The sequence below is a fragment of the Castanea sativa genome, chromosome 3 (assembly GCF_040712315.1).
Source record: "Castanea sativa cultivar Marrone di Chiusa Pesio chromosome 3, ASM4071231v1".
Classification (NCBI taxonomy): domain Eukaryota; kingdom Viridiplantae; phylum Streptophyta; class Magnoliopsida; order Fagales; family Fagaceae; genus Castanea; species Castanea sativa.
This window is the reverse complement of record NC_134015.1, coordinates 44,279,505-44,304,774: the sequence shown is the minus strand read 5'-3', so window position 1 is coordinate 44,304,774 and position 25,270 is coordinate 44,279,505. Positions and strand designations below refer to the sequence as shown.

General features: G+C 37.0%; 2 non-coding genes across 2 annotated transcripts; both read right to left on the bottom strand.

Moving 5' to 3' along the window:
- Positions 1 to 316: 316 nt before the first annotated feature.
- LOC142630095 (small nucleolar RNA snoR137) lies at positions 317 to 460 on the bottom strand. The gene has a single exon (XR_012843210.1). It is a non-coding gene; the product is annotated as a small nucleolar RNA snoR137 (small nucleolar RNA).
- A 23,824-nt stretch (positions 461 to 24,284) lies between these two features.
- On the bottom strand, positions 24,285 to 24,356 carry TRNAT-UGU (transfer RNA threonine (anticodon UGU)). The gene has a single exon. It is a non-coding gene; the product is annotated as a tRNA-Thr (tRNA).
- Between the last annotated feature and the right edge of the window lie 914 nt (positions 24,357 to 25,270).

Below are 25,270 nucleotides of genomic sequence, written 5' to 3'. Positions count from 1 at the left end.
TATACCAATTCTTTATATCATCAAGCCACTTCATAAACGATGTGGGATAATACTACCACCAAGACACCAACAATGCAAAATACACATTCCATAACTTTTAGTCTTGTAAGTAAAAACGGTTAAAATCACAACTTTGATTCACAAAACGATGTTAAAAAATAAGTAAAATTCTTGACACAGACCAAAACAAAATGTAGAAAAGATTATAGACCATCTATGGGGTTTTAACGATACATCTCTTAACAATCCCAAGTACCCCACACAACGATTGTCGATTGGTACCAAATAATTCTACCACACAATTTTTGTTTTTATAAAATGTACCAGGAGACAGGTAGCACAGTGCAACAAGAAAGAACACACGGCGCTGTTTAAATACTGGCAAAAAATTATTAATCTATGCTTCGGAAACTTGAACATCCCCCATTTTTACAAGAGAGAGTTCACCATATGAAGCAACACTTCCTAAAATTCAATCTAACACAAACAAATAATTGACTCTAAAAACATTTCAGATTTAACTTGAAAAATTTTAATAAAAAAAAAAATGTGACAACCCGATCCTGAAACAAACTACGCCAAATAAAAAGGATGCGTAGTTGTTTGGTAATAATAATAAGGAATTCGGGGAATTGGAATTTAATTTACGCTTTCGTTGACACGTCCTTCTGGATTAATTAAACCAACGATGAACGCAACGCCTATCAAAAGCGACCACACAGGACAGGACAGGACATGAGCCCCCTCAATTTTCAGACACACCAATGAAAATGTAAAATAGCAACAAAAAATTACCAATTGATAAAAATAAATTCAGAAACTAAAATGACTAAAAATTCTACAAAGAAATTTAGAACACGAAATTTAGAACCTGAAATTCAAATCACTACTGTATGGAGCGGAGCGGCGCTAGGGATTTCAAGACCTTTGAAGAGGGGTATGGATTTTATAGAGGGATGAAGATGAAGATTTAGGGTACATAACATATGACCCTTTTTTTTCGTAAAATAACAAATTTGCCATTTAACCTTATGTGGAACATGGGCCATATAGGGTAGTGTTCTGTGTTCGGCCTTTTTTTTTTTTGAATGGGCTTAATGATGTCTGTAGCTGAGTTTTCTGAATTAAAAAATAATAATAATTAACCATTCTAGCCCAAATTGATGGGGATAGTGGGTCTAATATTTTGAGACTAATGTTTTGGGCTCTTAGATTTGTATTTGTTTATAAACCCTTCTATGGGATGGGTAACAGCCAGAGTAGCCATTTACGAGGGTGTGTAATTTATACGACTAGATGTATCGCCAATGGGAAAAAACTTAGATAGTCACGGAACAATTTGTGAGACTACCTAAGAATTGCCACAATATGAATGAGACAATTTGTATTCATGATTTTATTTTGTTGTTTGGTTTCTATCGTTATCGTATTCGGTTAAAATTATGGGGGGAAAAAATCTTCATTGAATTCAAATCTGCCATGATGAAATCAATTACTTACAAATTACAATTGAGGATCGAACCTTATTTGGAGGCCAGAACTTAAGCTCTACTTATTATATCACAAGATTTTGGAAGTTGGAACTACCTTCAATCAAATGGTTTTTAGCTTTGGCATGTAGACCTTCTTTTACTTTAGCCAAGGTGTAATTAAGGAGTCAAACTAAACCGTCTATATACAGGAACGTAGGACATTGACAATATGTGAATAATTTGGCAATAAACATACCAATTTGAAGTTAACAAAGGAAAAAACGAATCGCGGCTTAGGGATTTTTTTGTTTGGACACCACCCGAAGGGTCAAGCCAGAGAAAATTGACATGTCAGAAAATCCTGCATTGGTCACTTATTACAAAAGCTGTGGCCACTCCAACCAAGGTTGACAACATCGCACTTGTACAAACGTGTGGCATTAGACGTGTAATTTTTAGTTTGATTGTTTTGACTATGAGCTTGTAATGAATTTCAATTCTGTTAAGACTATAAATTGCTTAAGTGGAGTCAAGAGAATAAAGATATATTGTGGTGTACAAGAGTGAAAAGAGATTTTTGTATGAAAAATTCCAATGGTATTGGTTACAATTGATGAACACGTGGTTTGTATGATATGAGTGGACAAATTAGAAAAACTTTCCATGGTTAATTTTGAGTTTAATTTCTACCCAAGTCCTAACCAATGTACAAAACTTCCACTTTAATAGAATTTGGAAGAGATATGGTAGACATCCTTAGCCGTAATTCAATGTACACAACTGTGGTGGGCCTTTTTATGAGTTTGGGCTGGATTGTCTCCTGCTATACTGGGCTCAAGTATTTTGGATAAGAGAGTCGGGACCAGCCCAACTACAACTCACTGTGGTCCAGTTTGTGCACAAACTATGCCTCTGTTTGCCGAAACTTTTGTCCTATGGCAGGTGAAGTTGCCGCAAAAGAAAGTTGCAGAGGAATGAGTACAACAAAACAATAATAAGTGAGATACATTATTGTTAGGCAAATTAAGTAAACAATCTCTCGTTAAAATAAAAGAGAAGGACGAGTTATAAGTATAATAATAAAGCCGGGAGGAAAAATGATAGCAGTAATCAGTAAGGTTAAAGGATAATATAACTAGCTTGCCAAATTCAGTTTAGTCACGGGGCTATGGCCAAGGAGGGAACCATTTCCTCAATGCGGGTAACCTTGTAGGAGGATCCTGCCGCAAAAATTACACACTTTGAGGGAGTAAATCTGAATGGCTTGTGCCCAAAAGGAATTTTTAGCAGAAGGTAGGCTTTAAGAGGGAGAGAAGGAGAAAACCTATTGGTGCATACTTGTCATTTTATTCTTTCTCGATCTTTTTCTAAGTCTCTGCTTCTTTCCCCTATTTTACTATTTCAATTTTTCCTTTTCTTTTCTTTCTTTTCTTTTGTGCTTTCTTGTGCAACGTGATGGTGATCACTCTTGTAATGATTGCTACGGTTTTTTTCCCCTTCTCACTGTGCATGGCAAAGGCCCTTTATATACTGCCTGCCATGACTATTTTTTTTTTACTATTTTATCCCTTAACAACCTTTGTTTGGTTTGGGTGTCCTTACCAACCACCACTAGTTTGTTAGTGTCCCAACCACCACCACTTACCCGTGCTAGCTGTGCCACTCCCCATTACTAGACAAAGAAGGTTGTTTTGTTTGTTTGTTTAACATGGCCTCTCATCTACCACGGTGTGGGTATTTTCTCTTCCTATCCCTCGTGGCATGCACCTAGTGGTTCCAACTTATCCTCCCTCTTTTGGGTGGTATGTCATCTCAGCAGAATATTTTCCCTAAAAGAGCTTGAGCAGGAACCCTAGAATAGGCTTCCCTTTCTCCCCACCGCTAGACCATACCCTCTTTTACCTCTGATCCATGACGCACCACTCCTATATTGGTTGGGTATAGGCTGGTAGTGTCTGGGTCTTGCGCATGCTCCACTTCCTATGTACGTCCAAAGCATGTCCACCACTCATGTGTTTGCTATGGTCTGGGGCTCGTCTATGTGTTCTGCTGCCCACCCTTAACCTCTTATGGCGTGAATCGTCTTCTGGTCTTTCATTCTTTATTGGTCTGTTTCTTTCCAAGGGTTGGGCCTTGCTTGGGTTTTTCTCCTTTTAGTCTATTCCTTGTTCCACCCATAGTCTCGTTGCCATTCCTACCACACCATTCTGCTATTCTTGCCACGGTATTATTGGACCCATGTTTGTTGGGCTTCTTTAGGCCTGCTGCCCAACCTTCTTTCAATGACTCCGTATGGTCATTCATGCTACTTTGGGTTTTTCCAATTTGTTACATTGTTTGTGGGCTCTTTTGTCCCATTTCTCTCTCCTTGGACATCCTTGGCCCATTTGCTTTCCTTGGGCATCCTCGGCTCATTTCCTAATTCTGCATTCCCATGGGCACTTTGCTAACTCTTTTGGGCTTCCTTGACCCAATTGCTTTATCCTTCATCCTTAAGGCTCATGGGCTTTCCATCAACTCCTTTCTTTCCTACTTCATTACTTCGGGCCTATTGTGGCACATTCTTACTTTTCTTCATTACATAATACCCATGGGTTTACTACTTCCTCTTTTGGGCTCCTCTAGACCCATTTGCTTTTCTCAGGACCCATTTATTCATTTTATGGGTCTATAATCCATTATTGTTGGCATTAATGGTTCCTTCCTATCAATCCACTAACTCTCTTCTTGCCCACATTGTTGGGCTTCTTACCCTCACTGTGCTTTTGTGGTAGAATTCCTTTTGTCAAGTACTGTGTGAATGGGTTTCTCCAGTCTTCGCTGATGAATACAGTATAACTTTCCTCTCTGTCTACTGTAAGTTGGCAAGTCTCGCATTGGGTTTGGACTTGACTTGCGTCCTTACCCATACTTAGCCAATAGAAACCTGCCCTTTGGAGTCTGTGGTAAAGATTGACTTCCCTGCAAGATCCGCAGGTCTTGTCATGCACTTCCTTCAACTTTCTTTAGGCTTCCACTCATCCCATACATCTAAACAAGACCCCACGTGGCATTCCGCGGTACAACTCTCCCTTTACCAAGGCGTAGTCTTTTAATTCCTTCAATTCTGTTGCGTCTTCCTCCTTCATCAAAGCCTCCTTTATAGGGATTCTCTAGTCTTCTTCACATTGTTCCTCTTGGAACCTTTCCTTTAGTATCTCGATGATAGACTCCTTTCTCTTGTTGACTTCTATCCTGGTGCTATTTCCTTCAAAAATTATTTGTAAGCCCAACGCGACCAACGCATCTGCATACCAATTCTCATTTCTTGGAGCGTGCTCTATTTCAAAAGTTGAAAACCTTTCCTCCATCTTTTGGGCCATTGTTTAGTACAATGGCTAAGCTGGGTTCCTTGGAGAAGCTTTCCTTGGCCTGGCAGACTACTAGGTTTGAATCACCCATTACTTTTAAATGCTTGATCCCCATTTCAAAGGCCGTGGCTAACCCAGTTAGGTAGGCCTCATATTTTGTCGTGTTGTTTGAACAAGGGAATTCCAATTTAAGTGAAAGTGCCACAGCTTTGTCTTCTTCATGAGACATGACTACTCTCACTCCTCCTAATTGAGTGGTAAAGGACCCATCAAATTTCATCACCTATTGCTCTCTAACTTCTTTTGCCATAGCTACTTCTCTTGGGACCTAATCATCCAGTGGGAATTATTCTTCTCCTGGGAATTGTGCCAACAAATTGGCTATAGCTTGGCTCTTTACTACTGTGGGCGTACCTGCTTTTAAGTCATATTGCGACAGTTGTAGCAACCACTGGGATATTCTACCAGAGAGAATTGACTGCCACAACAAAGCTTTGGTTGCTCAATACCACCACCATGGGCAATCAATGCGCCTATAGCATACGAGTTGGTGGCTAGGCAGAGCAACAATGGCTTCTTATGAATTGGGGCTTGCATCGTGGGAAGGTTCATCATAATCTACTGTAGCCTTTTGAAGGCCACTTGTTGTGCTTCCCCCCCACTCAAAGCTTTACCACTTCTTGAGCAATTTGGCGAAGGCAGAAGTAATTGATGCCAACCCAGGGATGAATCTCCGGATGTATGAGACTTTTCCCAAGAAACTTTTTAACTCCTTCACTATTGGTAGAGGTTTCATGGTAGTTATGGCCGTAGCTTTGGCCGGGTCTACGTCTATTCCTTTGCAATGAACTAAGAAACCCAGGAACTTCCTAGAGGATACCTCAAATGCACACTTGAGAGGGTTCATTCTTAGTTTGAAAGCTCTACACCTCTCAAATATCCTTCTCAAAACTTGGGCATGGTCTTCTCGCTTCTTTGACTTCACCATTATGTCATCCACATAGTCCTCTAGTTCCTAATGCATCATGTCGTAGAATATATCCTTCATTGTTCGTTGATACATTGCACCTACATTTTTTAACCTAAAAGGCATTACAATGTAGTAGAAGTTGCCTATGGGTATTCTGAAAGCAATTTTCTCCGCATCCTTTGGTGCCATTATGGATCTGATTATACCTACTGAATCCATTTATGAATGAAAACATTGAAGGAAAAATTCTGGTTTTGCATCTCATGCAAAACCCACAGCGGAAGCAACGAACTAGGATCTATTTCATTCATGATTGATAACGTGCACAATGTAAATTTCAGAATTTAAGAACAAGATAGCATACCTTGGTGTGGAGAAATTCAAAACAAAGATTAGAAGCACTTGGGAACACTTTTAATCTTCACTCCAATTCCACTTTACGCCCAAGATGTGTGGTCTCTCAATCAGTTTTTCAAAGGGAGAATGAAAGTGTGTCTCACACTCTCTCACACACCGTTTCTTATTTGTTTTTTTCTAACTAATAAAAATTCTGTATGTTTCTCCCTTTATAACTAACTGATTATCTAATTGGGCTGGCCTATTAGGCCTTTCCAATTGGGCTTTAGTGTGTGGCTTGGAGTGGGACCAAAAGAGACCAATAAGACACTAGCTCCAATGGGCCTTGGGCTTTTCCGTCAACTCTTGACAAGCCTATAGTTACCATTAATTATATTTAATACCACTATATAAATATAATTGCACTCTAGGCCTTATTAATAAATTATATCCCAAGACTTTATTATGCATACAACCCCTTCATTAAAATATTCGTAGTAATCCAAAGTCATGAATATAGACTGCCACTTTTAAGATTACTACATCTTAATCCTTGAGTACCCGGTTTAATCCTTTATGTTATTCGTCATTTATTTATGAAATCCAATTTAATAAATATATACTTTAGTAACTCCTTACTAAAGTGGTTGGGCCCAACACTCTGAATAACTAAATCCATTAAACTTATCTCAATGGAATATTTTGTATTTCCATTAAGAGACTATGAATTCCATCTTGAGAATATATGTTCCATCAACACTAAATGCGGATGCCCAACATACTGAGGTTTTGATCGTAACTAATAGATCTCACTCCTGATATATCAAAGCAACCTACATCTCATGATCAGGTCCATTATTCTCTCAGGATTTAGAGTTGATGTAAATAGAAGTCGTGAGATTTATTATTCATTTGACAGTCGTTAGGAGAATAATAAATCTTACAGCGGTCCAGTTCAATATGTCTTAACTCTTAAAACATATCAACATACCAACTAGAAGTCTCCACTTCCATGATCAAGACAAATCATCTTAGTTGATATGTTATAGTCTTCGCAGATGAAACGCCCAATTTCATCACCGACTACGAACTAAACTTCTGAGTTTACAAAGAACTTGTGATTTATATCTTCTGTGACTTTTCACATAAATCACATACAATGCATCTCATGGACTATGATAATGTCTTAGTTCATTTATAGATAGTCTCATATAATTAAACAATTTAATTATTAAATACATGCTAATAAATTGGGTTTTAGGGCATAAACCCCAACAAACATGGCGTTTCCTGCCATAGAATCTATCAATAGATCCATGTTTGGCAACGGGAATTCATCTTTCAGGTAAACTTTGTTGAGGTTTCTGAAATCTATGCAACACATTATTTGCTCGTTCTTTTTTTTCACCGATACTATGTTGGACAACCAGTGCGAGTGTTAAATAGGCTCAATGAATCCTGTAGCCAGCAATTTCTCACCTCCTTTACTATTTGCTCTTCTATCTTTGTGTGGAATATCTTGGCAAGTTGAGCCACTGGTTTGGCCTCGAGATCCACATTCAGTGTATGCACCACAAGCCTGGGGTCCAATCTTGGCATTTCACTGTATTCCCATGCAAAGACATCTTCGAATTCCTTCAACAACAGTATCAATTCTGATTTCTCCTTTTCTGATAGTCATGAACTTATTGAGATGGGTCTTGGTTTCTATGGGTCAAATCCCAAGTCAATTTCCTCCTACTTTTCTTCTACCACAACTTGTGTATCTCTTTCTGCCACGAGTTGCTCGTCTTTCTCTTTATTAACTTCTTCCCTTGAATCTTCTTGAGCCATGCAACATACCAAGCTTTTGCATTGCCCTTCTTGTCTAGGGCCCGCTTTTCATTTTGTACGTGGGCCCCATGCACCTTTATAACTTATATACGATCCTGCCAGCAGGGCCTTGGACCCTGACGCATTGTGGTGTGTCATTTGGCTCCGCAATGGGTGCTTCTTTCCTTTTCTTCCTCTGAGATAATAACTCTCCCAGATCAGGTTCTGGGTCACTCTAGATATCTTCCCACCTAAGAACGAAGGTGCCTCATGGTTTTGACACTAAGCTTTCTCCAGATGGCACCCATTGGTCGTAGAACATGGTTTCTCCTAGATAGACTTCTGCTTACTCAAATGGCGATGGATTTGTTGTTATGCATATCATCCTGCCATTCAATCTCCCTTTCACGCACTGGTGGTAGGTGGATAGGACTAATCGACGCTTATGCAACCATGGCCTCCCCAAAAGTACGTGATACAAGACTTTCATTTTTACCACATGGAACTGAGCTATGGAACCTATAGGACCCACCTTCAGCCATAGCTGGATGTGGCCTGTGGTTATTCGCAGAGGCAATGCTTACCTTTGTGGTTTGGGAGTGGGTTTCTTTGAACTTCCGGCTGGGACAACTCTAGAGTCCCTTCCTTGATCCTACAGTGTATCAATCTGTGGAGTGCCCAACATTCTGCGGTAGAGTGTTACACGTAGTTGTGCAGGCAGCAGAAGCGTGGGTCCCTCCGCTCTCCTTCTGTGGGCTCTCTGGAAACCTGATTGGGCTCGAAGACCCCGTTCGCTATCCATTTGTCTAGGAGCACATCTAACTCCTTTGGGGTGCATGGTAGTGGTGGAGGGGTATCGTACTCCCTCTCATTAGCTTTCCTTTTTCTTTCGCCAGTGGACACTACCATGGCTTGTAAGGCATTTCTTTTGTCAGAACTTGGCTTTACTGACTGAGCAATCTTTTTGGCCTTTTGTAACAACTGTGCAAACTAGGAAATTTCTAAGTTTTCCAAGACGGCTCTGTACCACCTAATCATGTTTGTCATACACATTTCTACCAATGTCTTTTCCTCAAAATGATCATAGTAGTTAAGTGCTATGTCTTTGAACCTTTTGATATACTCCATTAAATCCTCACCACTTCTTTGCTTGGTTGCCTGTAAGGTCGTAAGCGTTACCGTTTCTTCTCCATGGAAGAATTTAGTGCAAAATATGTCCACCATGTCATACCAGGTCGGGATTGATCCTAGCTTTAGACTAATGTACCAGGTATAGGCACGGTCACATAATGATTTAAAAAATTGCCGAAGACATAAGTCCTCGTTTGCCATGTAAGGGCCAAGAGTGTTGATAAACTTGCTTACGTGCTCAACAACACTTCCCTTCCTACCATCATACTGTGCAAAAACTCGTGGTTCATGCCTCTCAGGGTATGGTTTGCTAAGCACCCTCAATAGGTAAGGAGGTCTTCGTACATAGAATCTTTCCTTTGGCGCTCTGGCCTTCTCCTGCTCTAGGAGAGCCGCCACTTCAGCCATAGTGATGAAACGTTGTTCCGCATTCTGCAGAGCACCTCCAACCGATGTCTCCTTTTTGTCTGTTGTATGCTCCAGGACATACTGGCTCCCTTTCTCTTTTGTCTTATTTGTTTTCAATTGGTGAATTTCCTCCATCATCTGCTACTATGAATGTTGCAACGCTTGCAACACCTTAACAAAAACATTGGCATTGTCAGTAGGTATCCTTGGCTGTGGTTGGGGTTCACCCCCCATTTTGTTAATGCCTTCTGCTTGGTTAGGCTGCTGTTGGTCAGATGTTGTTGGCCTAGACTCTGTATGTGAGGACACAGTACTCATGTTTCGCGTCATCCTAGATTTTGGAGGCATTTGTTTGTGGGGACTTCTGTCTTTTGTCCCAATCTATCTCCCAACTCCCCAGTGAAGTCGCCAATTTAAATGTGGTAGACCTTTTATGATTTTGGGATGAACTACCTCCTGCAGTACTAGACCCAAGTATTCTAGATAAGAAAGTCGGGACCGGCCCAGCTGCAACTCACTTTGGTCCAATTTGTGCACAAACTATGCCTCCGTTTGGCAAAACTTTTGTCACATGCCCACGGCAGGCGAAGTTGCTATAGAAGAAAGTTGCAGTAGAATGGGTATAACAAAACAATAATAAGCGAGATACATTATTGTTAGGCAAACTAAGTAAGCAATCTTTGGTTAAAATAAAAGAGAATGACAAGTTATAAATAATAAAGTCTGAAGGAGAAACAATAGCAATAATCAATAATGTTAAAGAAGAATATAACTAGCTTGCCATATTCAGTTTAGTCACGAGGATATGGCCAAGGAGGGAACCATTTCCTCAATGTGGGTAACCTTGCAGGAGGATCCTGCCGCAGAAATTACACACTTTGAGGGAGCAGACTTGAATGGCTTCTGCCCAAAAGGATTTTTTAGCAGAAGGTAGGCTTTAAGAGGGAGAGAAGGAGAAAACCTATTGGTGTATGCCTACCATTCTATTCTCTCTCGCTCTTTTTCTAACTCTCTATTTCTTTCCCTTGTTTTACAATTTCAATTTTTTCTTTTGTTTTCTTTCTTTTCTTTAGTGCTTTCTTGTGCGACGTGATGGTGATCACTCTTGTGGTGATTGCTACTGTTTTTCCCCTTCTCACTGTGCACAGCAAAGGCCCTTTATATACTGCTTGCCGCGACTGTTTTTTTTTACCATTTTACCCATTAACAACATTTGTTTAGTCTAGGTGTCCTTGCCAACTATCACTAGTTTGTCAGTGCCTCAGCCACCACCACTTATCTATGCTACCTGTGCCACTTCCCATTACCAGACAAAGAGGCTTGTTTTGTTTATTTGTTTACTGTGGCCTTCTCATCTGCCACGGTATGGGTATTCTTTCTTCTTATCTCTTGTGGCATGCCTTCTTCCCACCGCTAGACCATACTCTCTCTTATCTCTGACTCATGACCCATCACTCCTATATTGGCTAGGTGCAGACTGATAGTGCCTAGGTCTTGCACGTGTTCCACAGGAATGTAAGTCCAAAACCTGTTTGCTACTCATGCGTTTGCCGTGGTCTAGGGCTCGTCTATGCGTTCTGCTGCCCACCCTTAACCTCTTATGATGTGAACCATCTTCTAGTCTTTCATTCATTATTGGTCTGTTTCTTTCCAAGGGTTGGGCCTTGCTTGAGTTTTTCTCCTTTTAGTCTATTCCTTGCTCCACCCGTAGTCTCGTTGCCATTCCTGCCACACCATTCTGCTATTCTTGTCATGGTGTTATTGGACCCGTGTTTTCTGGGCCTTTTTGGGCCTTCTGCCCAACCTTCTTTCAATGACTCCGTATGGTCATTCATGCTACTTTGGGTTTTCCCAATCCGTTACATTGCTTATGGACTTTTTTACCCCATTTCTTTCTCCTTGGGCATTATTGGCCCATTTGCTTTCCTTAGGCATCCTCGGCCCATTTCCTAATATTGCATTCCCATAGGCACTTTGCTAACTCTTTTAGGCTTCCTTGGCCCAATTGCTTTATCCTTCATCCTTGGAGCTCATAGGCTTTCCATCAACCCCTTTCTTTCCTACTTCATTACTTCGGGCCTACTGTGGCCCATTCTTGCTTTTCTTTATTACATAATGCCCATAGGTTTTCTACTTCCTCTTTTTGGCTCCTCTAGTCCCATTTTCTTTTTTCAAGACCCATTTATTCATTTTATGGGCCCATGATCCATTATTCCTGCCATTTATGGTTTCTTCCTATCAATCCACTAACTCTCTTCTTGTTGGGCTTCTTCCTATTGATAGGCTTTTCAAAAACAAGTCTCAACAACAACCAAGCAATCATTCATCCACTGATCTCCCATTTGATTGTATAGTTTATTATTTATATATTTCATTGCTAAAAAACTTATTTCTAATGTTGTAGTCGTGACTGAAAGAGTTAAAACTAACTACACAAGCAAATAAACTAATGAATATATGTCATGCTTTTGTCTCCATTAACTTTTGAGCAAGAACACAAATTCCTTCAAGCTATAAAAATGAGTCATTGTTGCACATATCAAAAATGTAATTTTGAAGTTGACCATCAAGTGCTAAAAATTCTATCCCAAAAATATCATATGGATATCTCTTGCAAGGCAAATCAACTTTTTTTTTTTTTTTAATCAAAAGCCACAAATGAATCACTTGGATTCAAGCAAATCGTACAAAGTGGCAACTTGATATTTGCTTATGAAAAACGGTTATTAAGCTCTTAAAGTTGTAAATATGTGACTGTGTAGATTAACTTAACACAATAGAGATGTAAATTTGTATTTTGTTGGTTTTGCGTTGCAGCCTTCCACAAACTACAAATATTTCATTCATGTTCGAGATAGAAATCTCTTGTTTAGTACAATAAACGGTCAATAAATGATGAAATGACCATTTATAAGTGTTTTGTGACATGTCTAATGAGTGTATAAAAATCCCCATATAATAATAAAATCATTTTCAATCATTTTATAATTTTATGAGAAAATGTGTTAAAGTTGCCACTATGACCGAATTTGTTTTTACAACATGAAAAAGTTGGATTAAATCATCTTCTGTGAATTTGGATGCTAGGAGTAGTTCTTATGAATTCTAAGACACATGATTGTAATGGAATTGGTCTCATAGATATTGGATAAAAATAAAAATAATGGTGTCATTTCTAAGTTGAATAGAATTCTATTAGGGCAATATCTTGTTGCAATAAGTTATTATTTCACAAATTTTATTGCAATAGATTGCAAATAATCGACAAAAATAATTTAGGTCAAGTTATTACAATGATCTTTATTATAATAGTTGATTGTTTCATATTTTTCATTAAAATAGAATGTAAAACAATTGGTATTAAATTATTGTAATAATATATTCGTTGTAGGTACATGTTTGTCATTGCAATAAATTGTAAAATAATTAATATTTGGTTATTGCAATAATATATTTGTTGCAATAAGCTGTCACTTTAAAATTTCTATTGTAATAGACTACAAAATAATTAGTATCAAGTCATTACAACAATGTCTTCAATTTAAGTTAATGCAAAAGATTTTCTTAATGCAATTTAGTATTAAAGCCTTTATTATAGCTAAAAATTATAAGTTAATGCAACTAATTTAGTATTTTATATATATATATATATATATATATATATATATATATATATATGTATAAAAGTTAATGCAACTAATATAGTATTAAAGCCTCTATTGCAACATAAAATATCTGACAAAATGACACTGAGACTGAAGGAATTATCAAGTATAGAGTGAGGTGTAAGTAAGCGTAAGGGCTAGACAGAAAGGTTTTTTTTTTTTTTTTTTTTTTTTGACAGAAAGGATTTTTTTTATTTTATGAAATAGCGCTAAGGGTTTTATGATATGAAAATGCCTAGGATGCGCTTCTCTATGCTATAGTAACTGTGTATACATGACTAAAAATGAATAAACATGTTATCATTTTTTTTAAGAAGATGTTTATAACAAGGTTTAAATTGATATCATAATAGGCTTTGTCCTATTGCAATTGGTGACAATGTTGATTAGTTTATGATATCCTGTTTATTTACCATAATAAATAAATTTTGATTTTAAATTTTATTTTCTTGATTGGAAAATCAATAAATAACGTTCTTTCTCTCTCTCTCTCTCACAAAATAAACCTAATTAGTTTTGATTAACTTCAAAATTCAATCTTAAGGTAAGTTACAAGTGCATGCAATAGGTCTTGAACCCACGATCTGACCCTCCATCCCATAACCATGGGAGGAGGTTGTGCCAGTTGAGCGCAAGTAAATTTGAGAGATCCCTTGAACTTGAGTTGGTCCTAATTGCGGTTCAGCTAATTTATGCAAATTACGATATTTATGGTAATTCAAATTTTCTCATAAACGAAAGAACGCATCAAATGGAAAATATCTATAGATCTCGATCCTCTAAAAGCCAATAAATAATGTTATTTTTTCCTTCTGTTTTAGGACACATGAGGTCAAGATAATCAGCAGCATTGACTGGATGGTGCTTTAACAGGGACCAGCCCCATATACACATCACAATGGGATATATGCACCTCTGCACTAACAAGACTAATTCCCCTTTAACTTCTCTATGAAATGGAATTTATGATTCGAGGCATCATACATCTATTTTCAACAACTACTGAGATCAGGAACCCAGCCAAAGAAAATTACAGGACATGAAAAGATAAGAGTTTAAAAGCACCACCCTAGGAACTATTCACATTGATCTTGCCTCCAAGATATATGTCTACATGATCTATATAGATCATCTTCAATATCTCACTCACTAAGGAAGGAAACACATAATTTAGAGGATTTAACCAGAGGATTATCAAAGACAATGACAGCTAAAAAGAAAAAGAGCCTGAGATCGAAACAAGTTAACCAAGTCAACATCAATAGTAAAAGCTGGACAAAAATGGAAAACAAAAGCAAAAGTGATTCCTCAAGATTAACCTAATTGGTGATACAATCCAGTGCAATTTTGGAATTGGAAGGGTCCATTCCAAGTTGATGGCTTAATGCATAATTTTGATTTATTAAACAAATCAATTAAAACTTATACTGCAAGGATTCATTCAATCCAACCATAAAAAGAAAATTATTGTACAGGTAAAATCAGGGTAAGAGTTACAACATTGGAGACATGGTGCAGACTATGGCCAAATACTTATTTTTTAAAATGCACGGTACAACAAATCAAAAATGGGATATACATGCAATAAATCTATCCAACCACAGACACAATTTTAAATTTTGGTAATATTTTTAAATAATATTTTGGTTAATTTGCTAAAATATTTCATTGCAAGTATAGATCGAATATGCCTTCTATATAATGCATTAACAATGATGACATTATTAACACATTAAAGTCAAAATCCACATCATAAACCCTTACTATATTTTTACAATCGATCGTACCCATATGATGTTCTTCTAGAGGAAAAAAAGGGCAAGGTATAAGGTGTCTAGTACTAGCCTTGAGAATACAGGAAGTATCAAATGTAATAAGTAAAGGGCTAGCTGTAACTAAACAAATAGAAGTGCCACACATAATGCAGAAAATATTCTATGACTAACCATCCACTTAGCCATATAGCTCTCTCTCTCTCTCTCTCTCTCTCTCTCTCCATGCAAGTGAAAATTCCCAAAACACCTGGAACAACACCTTTTGCAATTGAAGAAAAGCAAGGTCTTCCATTTTCGTTCATGTCACCATCAATATCATCTGGGCTTTCATTAAAAGACAGGTCAAATTAAGAAAGTCAATACTGTACCGGAGGCTGTACCGGTTTGACCATTGGTACGATATATTTTAAGTACCGGTCAATACCAGTGTACCGTTTCGAAATTACCACATTATATATAAATATTATATATCTAATAAAAGGGTTAAGTCTTTAAAAAAAAAATAGCCAAATCCCTTTTCTTTTCTTTTTTTAATCTATACGGTATATTTCATAAAAAAATCCATATTATATAAGTATATATAGTTTTTTATTAGCCTAACAGTGGAAGGAAATAAAAATAAAAACTACCATTTGAATTTGACCATCTAATAGAAAGTTGAAACATAAAGCTCTATTTACTAGAAAAAAACAACACGTTAGACTCTCTCCTCCACTCTTTATGTTCATTCTCATTTAATTTCCAACACCCCCCACCTACCTCCACTCTCTTTTCCCCTACATTTCGTCTTCTACTCCTCTTCTCACATTATCTGCTATTTCCCCTGCACAGGTCAGATCTAAACGGATGCTCTACATCTCACTTTTTGCTGCGTGAAGATTAAAGAATATACGACATTGAGAACGGATCAAAAACAGATTTATATATATATATATATATATATATATCTCTCTCTCTCTCTCTCTCTCTCTCTCTCAACATTGTCCAATAGGCGTTCATAACTAGAAAAACCAAAGAACAGAGAAGCAGAAAACAGAAAACAGAGAACAAAGAAGTAAAGAGGCGAGGAAGAAGAAGCTGAAGCAAGTGGAGAGACTGAGATTAACAAAATGGAAGTGGCTGACGACGTGGTGGTGAGTGGTTGTGATGACAAAAATTGATGATTTTTGGGTTTTTTTTTTTTTTTTTTTGGTACTGGCCCGGTTTAGATTTACCGGCCGAAACATCCAATTTTCGCCGGTAAGGCCGAAATAGTTCGGTATGGGCCGATACTTAGAGCGGTACGAATCAAGAGGGGTTTTGGTACTGGTCAGTTCCCCGGTACGAAAAAAACCGGTCGTACCGGTCGATACAGTACTGTATTAACTTCCTTGAGTCAAACCTACAAGACAAAGAAAGAGAATGTTCATGCATAGGAAAAAAATAAGAAATTAATTTCTATGAAAGCCTGTTTGCATATATAAAATATGCCATTTGAGCCAAAGTGCATTGGCTACTAATAAACTCTTTATTTCATCAGCAATTAAATTTCTTTTGCCTTTTAGATAGGATGGAACCAGAAGGAATTAGAAGTTCTCAAAAAAAAAAAAAAAAAAGCCGAAAAAGCCATTTTTGTCCTTATGTATCTAGCTCAGTGCTTTTACCACACACCAAACATGACGTCGCATTACAATGCTGCCACCTCGCTTTCTCTTCTTCGACGAAAGCGACGGAGGAGCTTCTTCCAATTCACCGAAGACCACTGCCGCCGCTGTATCCGAGATCCGTCAACGAGTTCCCACTCTCAAAATCTAATCGGACAAGGACGTGTACCACCCCGACAATCCTCTGATCATCACAATCCAAATCTCCAACCCCGACAACACCTCGTCACTCTTGCTCGACCAAATCATCTTCAAAATCAGAGCTGTCGAGAAGCTCGATTCTCAATGGTTCGCCACTCACAAACCCTTATCTGGATCCAAAAAACGACCAGGTTTTGCAGTCTCTCTTCAATTTCTTCGATTTTGTCATTTTCTCAATGCTGAAATGCGAGTGTTGATTTTTTTTTTTTTTTTTTTTAAATTTCTAGGGTTGTGTTCTTAGATCTGGGATTGTGTTCTTGTTCTTCTTGTTCAAGACATACTTAGATCTCAATTGATATGATTTTTATTTTTTTAATTTTGTTTTTAATTTTTTTAAATTTAGTTAAAATTAATAAATTAATTTATTAAATTTAAATGCTGACGTGGCATTTTTTAATGCCAAATAACATTTTTTATTATTATTTTAATGGCCATGTCAGCTTTCAGTGTGCCAACAGTGCACTCCGTTTGCCACGTGTGCATTTTCCATCTCTGATGTAATGGTAGGGACAAAAACGAGATGTGTTTTTCAGAATAGAGACTAAAAGCAGTGAAAATAAAAGTTAGGGACCAAAATGGGAATCGCGTAAAAATGTAGGGACGAAAATAGGTTTTTTGCCAAAAAAAAGAAGAAGAAGAAGGAATTAGAAGTGATCCGCAATCCTTTAAATTGGACCAATGCACTCAAGAAAGGGACCAAAACACTGACTGACCTCTTGTGGAAAAAATTAAGGATGCATTCAACATCACAATTAAAGTACCTAAAAAATGTGAAATTATTAAGAGATGAGAGTAATATATCCAACAAAAATCATGGATATCAAATATAGCAATTACAATGGTCCACAAATATCATTCGTAGAAGATCAGTGATTAGAAAATAAATTAATTCAATGATAAATGACTCGGCATTAGAAGAGGCAGTTTTCCTACATTTCAGCATTAGGATGGTCTATAGATACCATTTGTGGAAAATCAATCATGGTGACCTTCTCATCATCATCAATCTGCAGAGCAAAAATATCGCAAAATAATTACTGCTTCATCAGTAAGATGAGTGATTCAGCTGATTTTTTTTTGGATATCTTGTCAATCTAAGTAAAGCGTTAATAACCATGACATATATAATTTATGTTGTGTAATTGTTAACGTGTATAGTCTTGTGGGCTTTACGCCCAACTAGATTACTTGTATAGTACACATTCTTTTACTACACTCTTACTTGTACCACACTCATATGTCTTTTATATAAAGGCACTCATGTATATTCTTTCACTAAAAATACAATACAATCATTTAGTATTTCTAACCTAGTATTAGAGCCAATACAAAAACTTTTTTTCTTTGCAATCTTGTCTCTCATTGGTGTTATTCCAAACTCACAATTGCTTCCGTTGTAACACTGCTACTATAGCCATTCGCCACTAAACCTCTGATGCATCTCAGTCATCATCTTTGGTTCTGGACTTACAGCCACCGCCATTCAAAGTCTCAAGACCACTGCCATATTGTTGCTACTGTGATCCTTGCCCCGATTGAGTTTTTGCAGGTACCACTGAGATTGTCCTCCGTCGATCTACTACTTGGTGGAAACCTGGCCGTCATCAGAGGCTCCACGCACCGCCACGCGCTGGTCAAAGTTTTGGCAAAATCATCCACGCACCAAACGCGCTGACAGCTCTGCCACATCAGCCCTAGCTGACGTCAGCGTCCTGTCATCTGATGACGTCATCCACCAGTCAGCCTACTAACGTCATCTGTTGACCTGCCTCTATTGACCGTTGACTGATAGCGTTGACCATTGACTAACAAAGTTGACTTTGACTAAGGTTGACCGTTGACTTTTGCAGTCTTGGTGCTCCTTACCCAGTTTTTCGTTTAGATTTCATTTTTCCAGCCCATTTTTGCATATTTTTCTTCTAAATGAAGAATAAGGACATGTCTTTTTCTTGTTTCAATAATCATCACCTACAATCCAGCAAACGTTTTGGCCATAATATTGAGACTTGCTATCATTGCAACAAATCAGCTGTTTCAATTTTTGCTGCTACTGTTGCTAACACTAAGAGTATTCAACCAATGACTCCCATCTCTACACAGTCTAAGTCTTCAGGACGCACTTTCACCATGTCCACGGATGACCTTAAAAACATCATTGCTAATTTCATTCATATGGTTGGTAATGAATCTTATTCCTCTTATCTCTCAACTTTATCTAGTATGTCTTATTCCTCTTGGCTTATGAATTCTGCTTGTTGCAATCACATGACACCTCACTTGTCCTTATTTCCTGAACTTTAACCTGCACCACAGCCTCTTAATACTCACATAGCAAATGGTTCCACAATATTTGGTCATAATATAGGTTTCGTTTTGACCTCCAACCTTTCGGTTCCTGGAGTCTTTAATGTTCTTGACCTTTCTTACAATTTATTTTCTGTGGGAAAATTAGTTGAGCTGGGTTATCGCATTATCTTTGATTATTCTAGGTGTATTGTGTAGGATCTGAGGACAGGACAGGAGCTTGGGACCGGTCCTAGAGTTGGACATATGTTTCCTGTGGATAACCTTCGTCTTCCACTTATTGCTCCTTTTTTTGTTGCTACAGCTGCTGTTGTTTCTCCTATTTTTTCCTTGCACTTTGACATGCCCGACTTGGTCACGCATCTTCCTCTCAAGTTCAAGAATTGGCTTTTAGAGATTTGTTTCAGTGTCTACAAAAAATTTTGATTGTGTTTCAAGTCAATTAGGAAAACAACCAGCTTTGCCTAAAGCCCACAACATTATACACGTTAATAGAAATAGTACAAGAAGATGGATAGCCACTTGTTACTTAGGTTCCTGATTATGCAGCTCTTAAGATGTAAATAAATGACACTGTAGAGTGGCTTGGTTGCATACCATAATATTGAATTCATTAAAGTCACAATGAATGAGACCCTTTCATGCTAAACCAACAAGAAGACCAATGATCCTTTCAAAACCATCTCAAGATTTGGCAAATGCTTAACATGTGCACTGCATTAGGTAGAAATAACTGATAAGATGCAATCTTCCATTGCTCAGTGCAGTGATACAATTTTTTTTTTTATTGTTAGGAAAAAAAAATTCCAAAACATCTAGACAAAAACAAGAAACCAAAAGAAAGAAGAGAGAGAGGGAGGTTCGGGAACCACAAAAAGACATGAAGGACAAAGAGGAATGCATCGCAACATTAATTTAAATTTGATGTTCTTTACTCAATAAGAAACAAATTGATGTAATGGTACTTTGGACATTTGAGAACAGTGGATAAGGTTCATACTTACTAGTAATAGATTTTTCAGTTAATCATTGTTAACATATGCCGTGTGACCAAATTTTCAACCAAAACTTGTCAAAAATTCCTATCACATGGAAGAAGGAGGTAAACATCTTTGTAAGCAAAACAAAAGCATGTATTATTGAATTGAGATATGAGTTGCAAAGTAAAATGAATTAAAAGAAACACTTACTGAGGGTAACCTTGGACTAGTGACATAACGACAAAATGCCTAGAAATCTAGAATAGCCAACGACATGTGGAACAAGAAAACCGTATATTTCCAAAAGCGGATTAGAGCAAAACACAAGGGTGAAAGTGAAACCAACATGAAGAAACAAGAAGAGAAATGAGAATCAATCCAATTGAGAAGGGTAGTGAAAAAGAACCTTCATATAATCAAATTCACTTTTTGCAGAGAAGCAGGACAAAGAAAGCCAATTAGATTTGTAATGCAAGAGCATAACCAAAAGATATTTCAATATTTCATTTTAGATTTTTAGTGGATAATTTTAGATTGTAACGTAGTTATTTGTTTAGTTTGGATTGGTATTTGAGTTTGGTTAGGATTAGCTCATCATTATCCTTTGTTTAGGATTATCGGATTAGTATTTGAAATTGTTTAGGATTATCAGATTAATATTTGAAATTGTTTAGGATTTGTTTAGGAGAGTTTGTCCTTATCTTTGTGATTCCTAGAAGCTGCATATAAAGCTCCAGATGATTTCTTTTGTATGGATAGACTATTATTATTATTATTATTATTATTATTATTATTATTATTATTATTATTATTATTGAGATTATTTGCAGAGATTGCATAGTATTTGTTTGGTGGTGATTCCAAACACCTTAGGTGGGAAGCCTAAGGTTATACGGTAGGACTAATCTAGGTGGGAAGCCTATGTTGTCCTGCATCAACTTGGTATCAGAGCCTAACCCGATCTCTCCTTTCAGCAACCCAAAATCACGACTAACAATCCACAACCACACTCACCATTAGCAAACAAATCAACCACCAAACATGCTAGTACTCAAATACTTACCCCATGAGATTTGCAAACCAAAGCAACCCAATTTCTTACCTCACAAGATCTGCAAACTAGAACTTGAACCAATCCATACCATATACCTCCTTTGGCCACACGAATCTTCATCCCAAAACCAACAGAGAAACCCACTACTCCTTCCAAGCCTGTAACCCCCATTCGTGGCTAACTTTAGGACCACCACTAGAAAAAAAAAAAAAAAAAAAAAATCAGATCCACAACTTCAAACCACTAGATTAAGAACAAGAGAGTTGAAAGCCAACCCCAAGCCACTGATCCCACCAACAGAATGATACCACCGCACAACCCGCCGCCAAAATCATCACCAACAACTGCTGCCGGCACGCCGTCATTATCGCTCCCACCATGCCACTTCACAGGTTCCGAGATCTAACTCACCAGCTCCAATCTCCACCTTCGACTGTCGTTGACAGTCATCGCCGAATAGCCCATGCCACCTCTTTGATGTTGACTCCAGCGATATTTTGCGCTTTGCTCCACTACTTCTTCTCTTGTAGTTTTCCTTTGTTTCTAGTTTCTTTAGTTTCAGTTTTAAATGTTTCAGTTTGACGTGTTATTGTTTGACACTAGCAAATTTTAGTTTTATATTGTAGTCTTTCTTTATTTATTTCATAAAAAAAAAGTCAAAGACAAAAAAGTTCTAGCAGACACTAGAGTTCAATTACAAGCCACGCTTATTAAGCCCTACATAATGATTCGTACAAAGCACTAGCCAGAGCCCAGATTACCAAGCCCATGTTCATTTCAGATTGTTGAAAGTCCATTCCAATGAATCATGGTAGTCTTAGAAGCACCAATATTTGATGGACGTCCAGATCCATGGACCTTCATTAATTGGTTAAATGAGATGGAATAATTTTTTGATCGAATATGTTTGCCTAATGTTAATAAGGTTAGGTTTGCCAAGTTGAAATTGAGAAGTAGAACTAGAGACTTTTGGCGTAGTATTGAGAATAATCTCAAATGAAGGAGCAAGCCTGCCATAACTGATTGGAATGAAATGAAACAAATACTTAGAGAGAAATTTGTTCCCCAATGCTATCAAGAGAATTATCAACCTCAATGCTCTCATGGGAATTTTCTACACCACAAAGATAGTACTAAGCAAAAAAAACACCTCATCCTTCCGTCAAGAACTCACTGCCATATCTCAAGACTTAAGAAAAATAATGGTTTTGCTAGACTCTTCTACTTAAAAAAAGAATGCTTAGGTTCCACCAATGACTAATGTTGAAATAGGGGTACAAGTGCCAATAGATGATGTTTCAACATTCATACAACAAGAAGAACCTATTATAGAGTCTACACAAGAAGAGAAATTTCAACAAGTGAGCGAAGATTTAGAGGGTGCACTTGATGTGGAGGTTGATTCTGATGAAAGTGGTATTGAGCCCTTCGTGATCCATGAGGTTGATGAACATCTACAAGTTGTTGAAGTCCAAAAGGTTGATACTATGGTTCAAGATAAAATTGTGCATGTTCAACACATTGATTTTGTGTTTCCAAAGGAGTTCTATGGTGTCATAGAATTGAAGGTTATTCTACTCTCAGTGCTTCCTCGGGTGATTTCTGATCTAAAGGAAGTATTAAGCACCAAAGTCTTAATATTTCATCATTACAAAACTTGAGGTCGAGTTTTCTTAAACCAAGGGAGTATAATGCAGGAGCATAACCAAAAATTATTTCAATATTTCATTTTAGATTTTTAGTGGATAATTTCATATTGTAACGTAATTATTTGTTTAGTTTGGATTGGTATTTGAGTTTGTTTAGGATTATCAGATTAGTATTTGAAATTGTTTAGGATTATCAAATTAGTATTTGAAATTGTTTAGGATTTGTTTAAGAGAATTTATCCTTATCTTTGTGATTCCTAGAAGCTGCATATAAAGCTCTAGATGATTTCTTTTATATGGATAGACTATTATTATTATTATTATTATTATTGAGGTTATTTGCAGAGATTGCATAGTATTTGTTTGGTGGTGATTCCAAACACCTTAGGTGGGAAGCCTAAGGTTATTCTGTAGGACTAATCTAGGTGGGAAGCTTAGGTTGTCCTGCATCAATTTGACAGCTCTAAAAGAAACTCTTCCAAGTCTGCGCAGTTTCATGGCTAGGAGTGTACCATCTTTTCTTAAAACCTCGAAGACATCTTAAAGAAAAGAATATGAATTAAACACTCAATCACTGGTAAGTGCTAACATTTGAATAAGAATAACAATAATAAATAGTTGAAGAAGAGGTTTTGCATAGCATAGCAAGGTAAGAAAAAGATACCGGATTCTTTTCCAATGCCAATTTTACAGCCAATATAAGCAAACACTCCACGTTTAAGCATTGTAGTATTGATAGCAAGAAAATCATGACCAAGGTATTTGAGGCGATATCCATCATCTAGCAGCAGAGCAGATTATATATATATAAACGACACTTTCAAAAATTGGGAATGTGGGTGAGTGTGCCTATGTTATTTTCGACAAAAATCAAACTATATTGAGAGTAGAGCAAAGCAAAGCAAAACTCACTCACAATTATTGGAAGAGTCATGGTGAAAGAGCTTATACTTGAGGAACTTCTTCAAAGCATCGTTACTCGTTAGTGAGAGAGAGATTATGTTGTGCGACATGTGCCAAATGGGCTTTTCTTTGTTTGTTTTTCAAAGATTGTTATTGGGCTCCCATGGGCTTTTTTCTGTTCTTTTTTTCTTTTTTCTTTCCAGATTTTAGAGCAACAAAGTTAATTTGTTGTTGTTGGGCCTTTTGTCTTTGTATAAGGGATCAAGTTTAAATTTTGGGTTAAATGAAATTTAGGGTGTTCAAATTTTTTAGCGTAGACAAAATGAAATAATTATAAAAGTATTATATATATATATATATATATTTCAGCCCAGGGCCTGCCTTCCACGATGTGTATGTGATATGATTTCAAAGTTAGCAATAGAGAGCTATTATTAAGAGCGGACATCATAGATTGAAAATTCTCAAAAAAGAAGAAGCAAAAGAGCAGGTTTTTTAATTTATTTTATTTTATCAGCAATGGAGCAGTTTTTATATGGACTTTTATTTTATATAACCTTACAGTTACAGGCACACATGGGCGTTGCCCCTTACTCTTTCAAGGACCCCCAAAAACATAAGAAAAATAAATTGCCCCCATGCAGGATCGAACTACAGACCTTCAGTTTACAAGACTGACGCTCTACCACTGAGCTATAGGGGCCAGACATTTTTGAACGAGAGAATTATCTTACATATCTCTTATTGGCTTAGTGAACTCTAATAGCATCAAATTCACACAACTCAATTTTCATTTAGATGTGATAGCCATCTTTGGAGTTTGGAGGCTCATTTCCACCCTTCAAAATTTCGTCTCCTGTTCTAATTAATTCTCTTTCTTTACTTCTAATATTTAATTTGACCTATTTTTAAATATAATAGCATTCAAAATAATGGTCTTATAATTTGGTAGTTTTTTTTATTTTTTATTTTTTTAATTCAGTAGTACAACAATAGGGAATGAAGATTTGAATCCTAATTCTTTTTATAAAGGAAAATATAATATAACTAAATTATAAGACTCTTAACAATTTTGTAATAATCCATATCTTTTGAACAATGAATACATATGATAGTAAGGCTATTAAATGTCTTTGTGATTCATGAGATTAAGAACTATTTAATGCTTGGGATAAAAACATCAAAGCCTTTATTGTATATAGTTATCAAGAAAATATTGTAAAGCCCTTATTGTATATAGTTATCAAGAAAACATTAAGGGTTTGTTTGAGATTCGCTTATTTTGCTGAAATTGAAAAAAAAAATTTCTTGAAAGTACTGTATATAAAGGTAAAAGTTAGCAGAATTAATACAATGGGATCCATGAATAGTACCAAAAAGTGTAGTGGGGTCTATAAATAGTAGCAAAAATAAGCTGAATAATACATTAAGTTGGCAAGAAATAAGCTATCCAAAAACAACCTAAAGCCGTTTGGTTGGAGGAGTGGAAAAATAGAAGGATAGAAAATGGTGGGAGGATAAAAAAGATTTTAATTTCTCTCATTTTTGTTTAGTTGGGACTTAGGAGTAGGCCTGCCCACACATATTTGGTGACCCGACCTACCCGATCGGAACCGA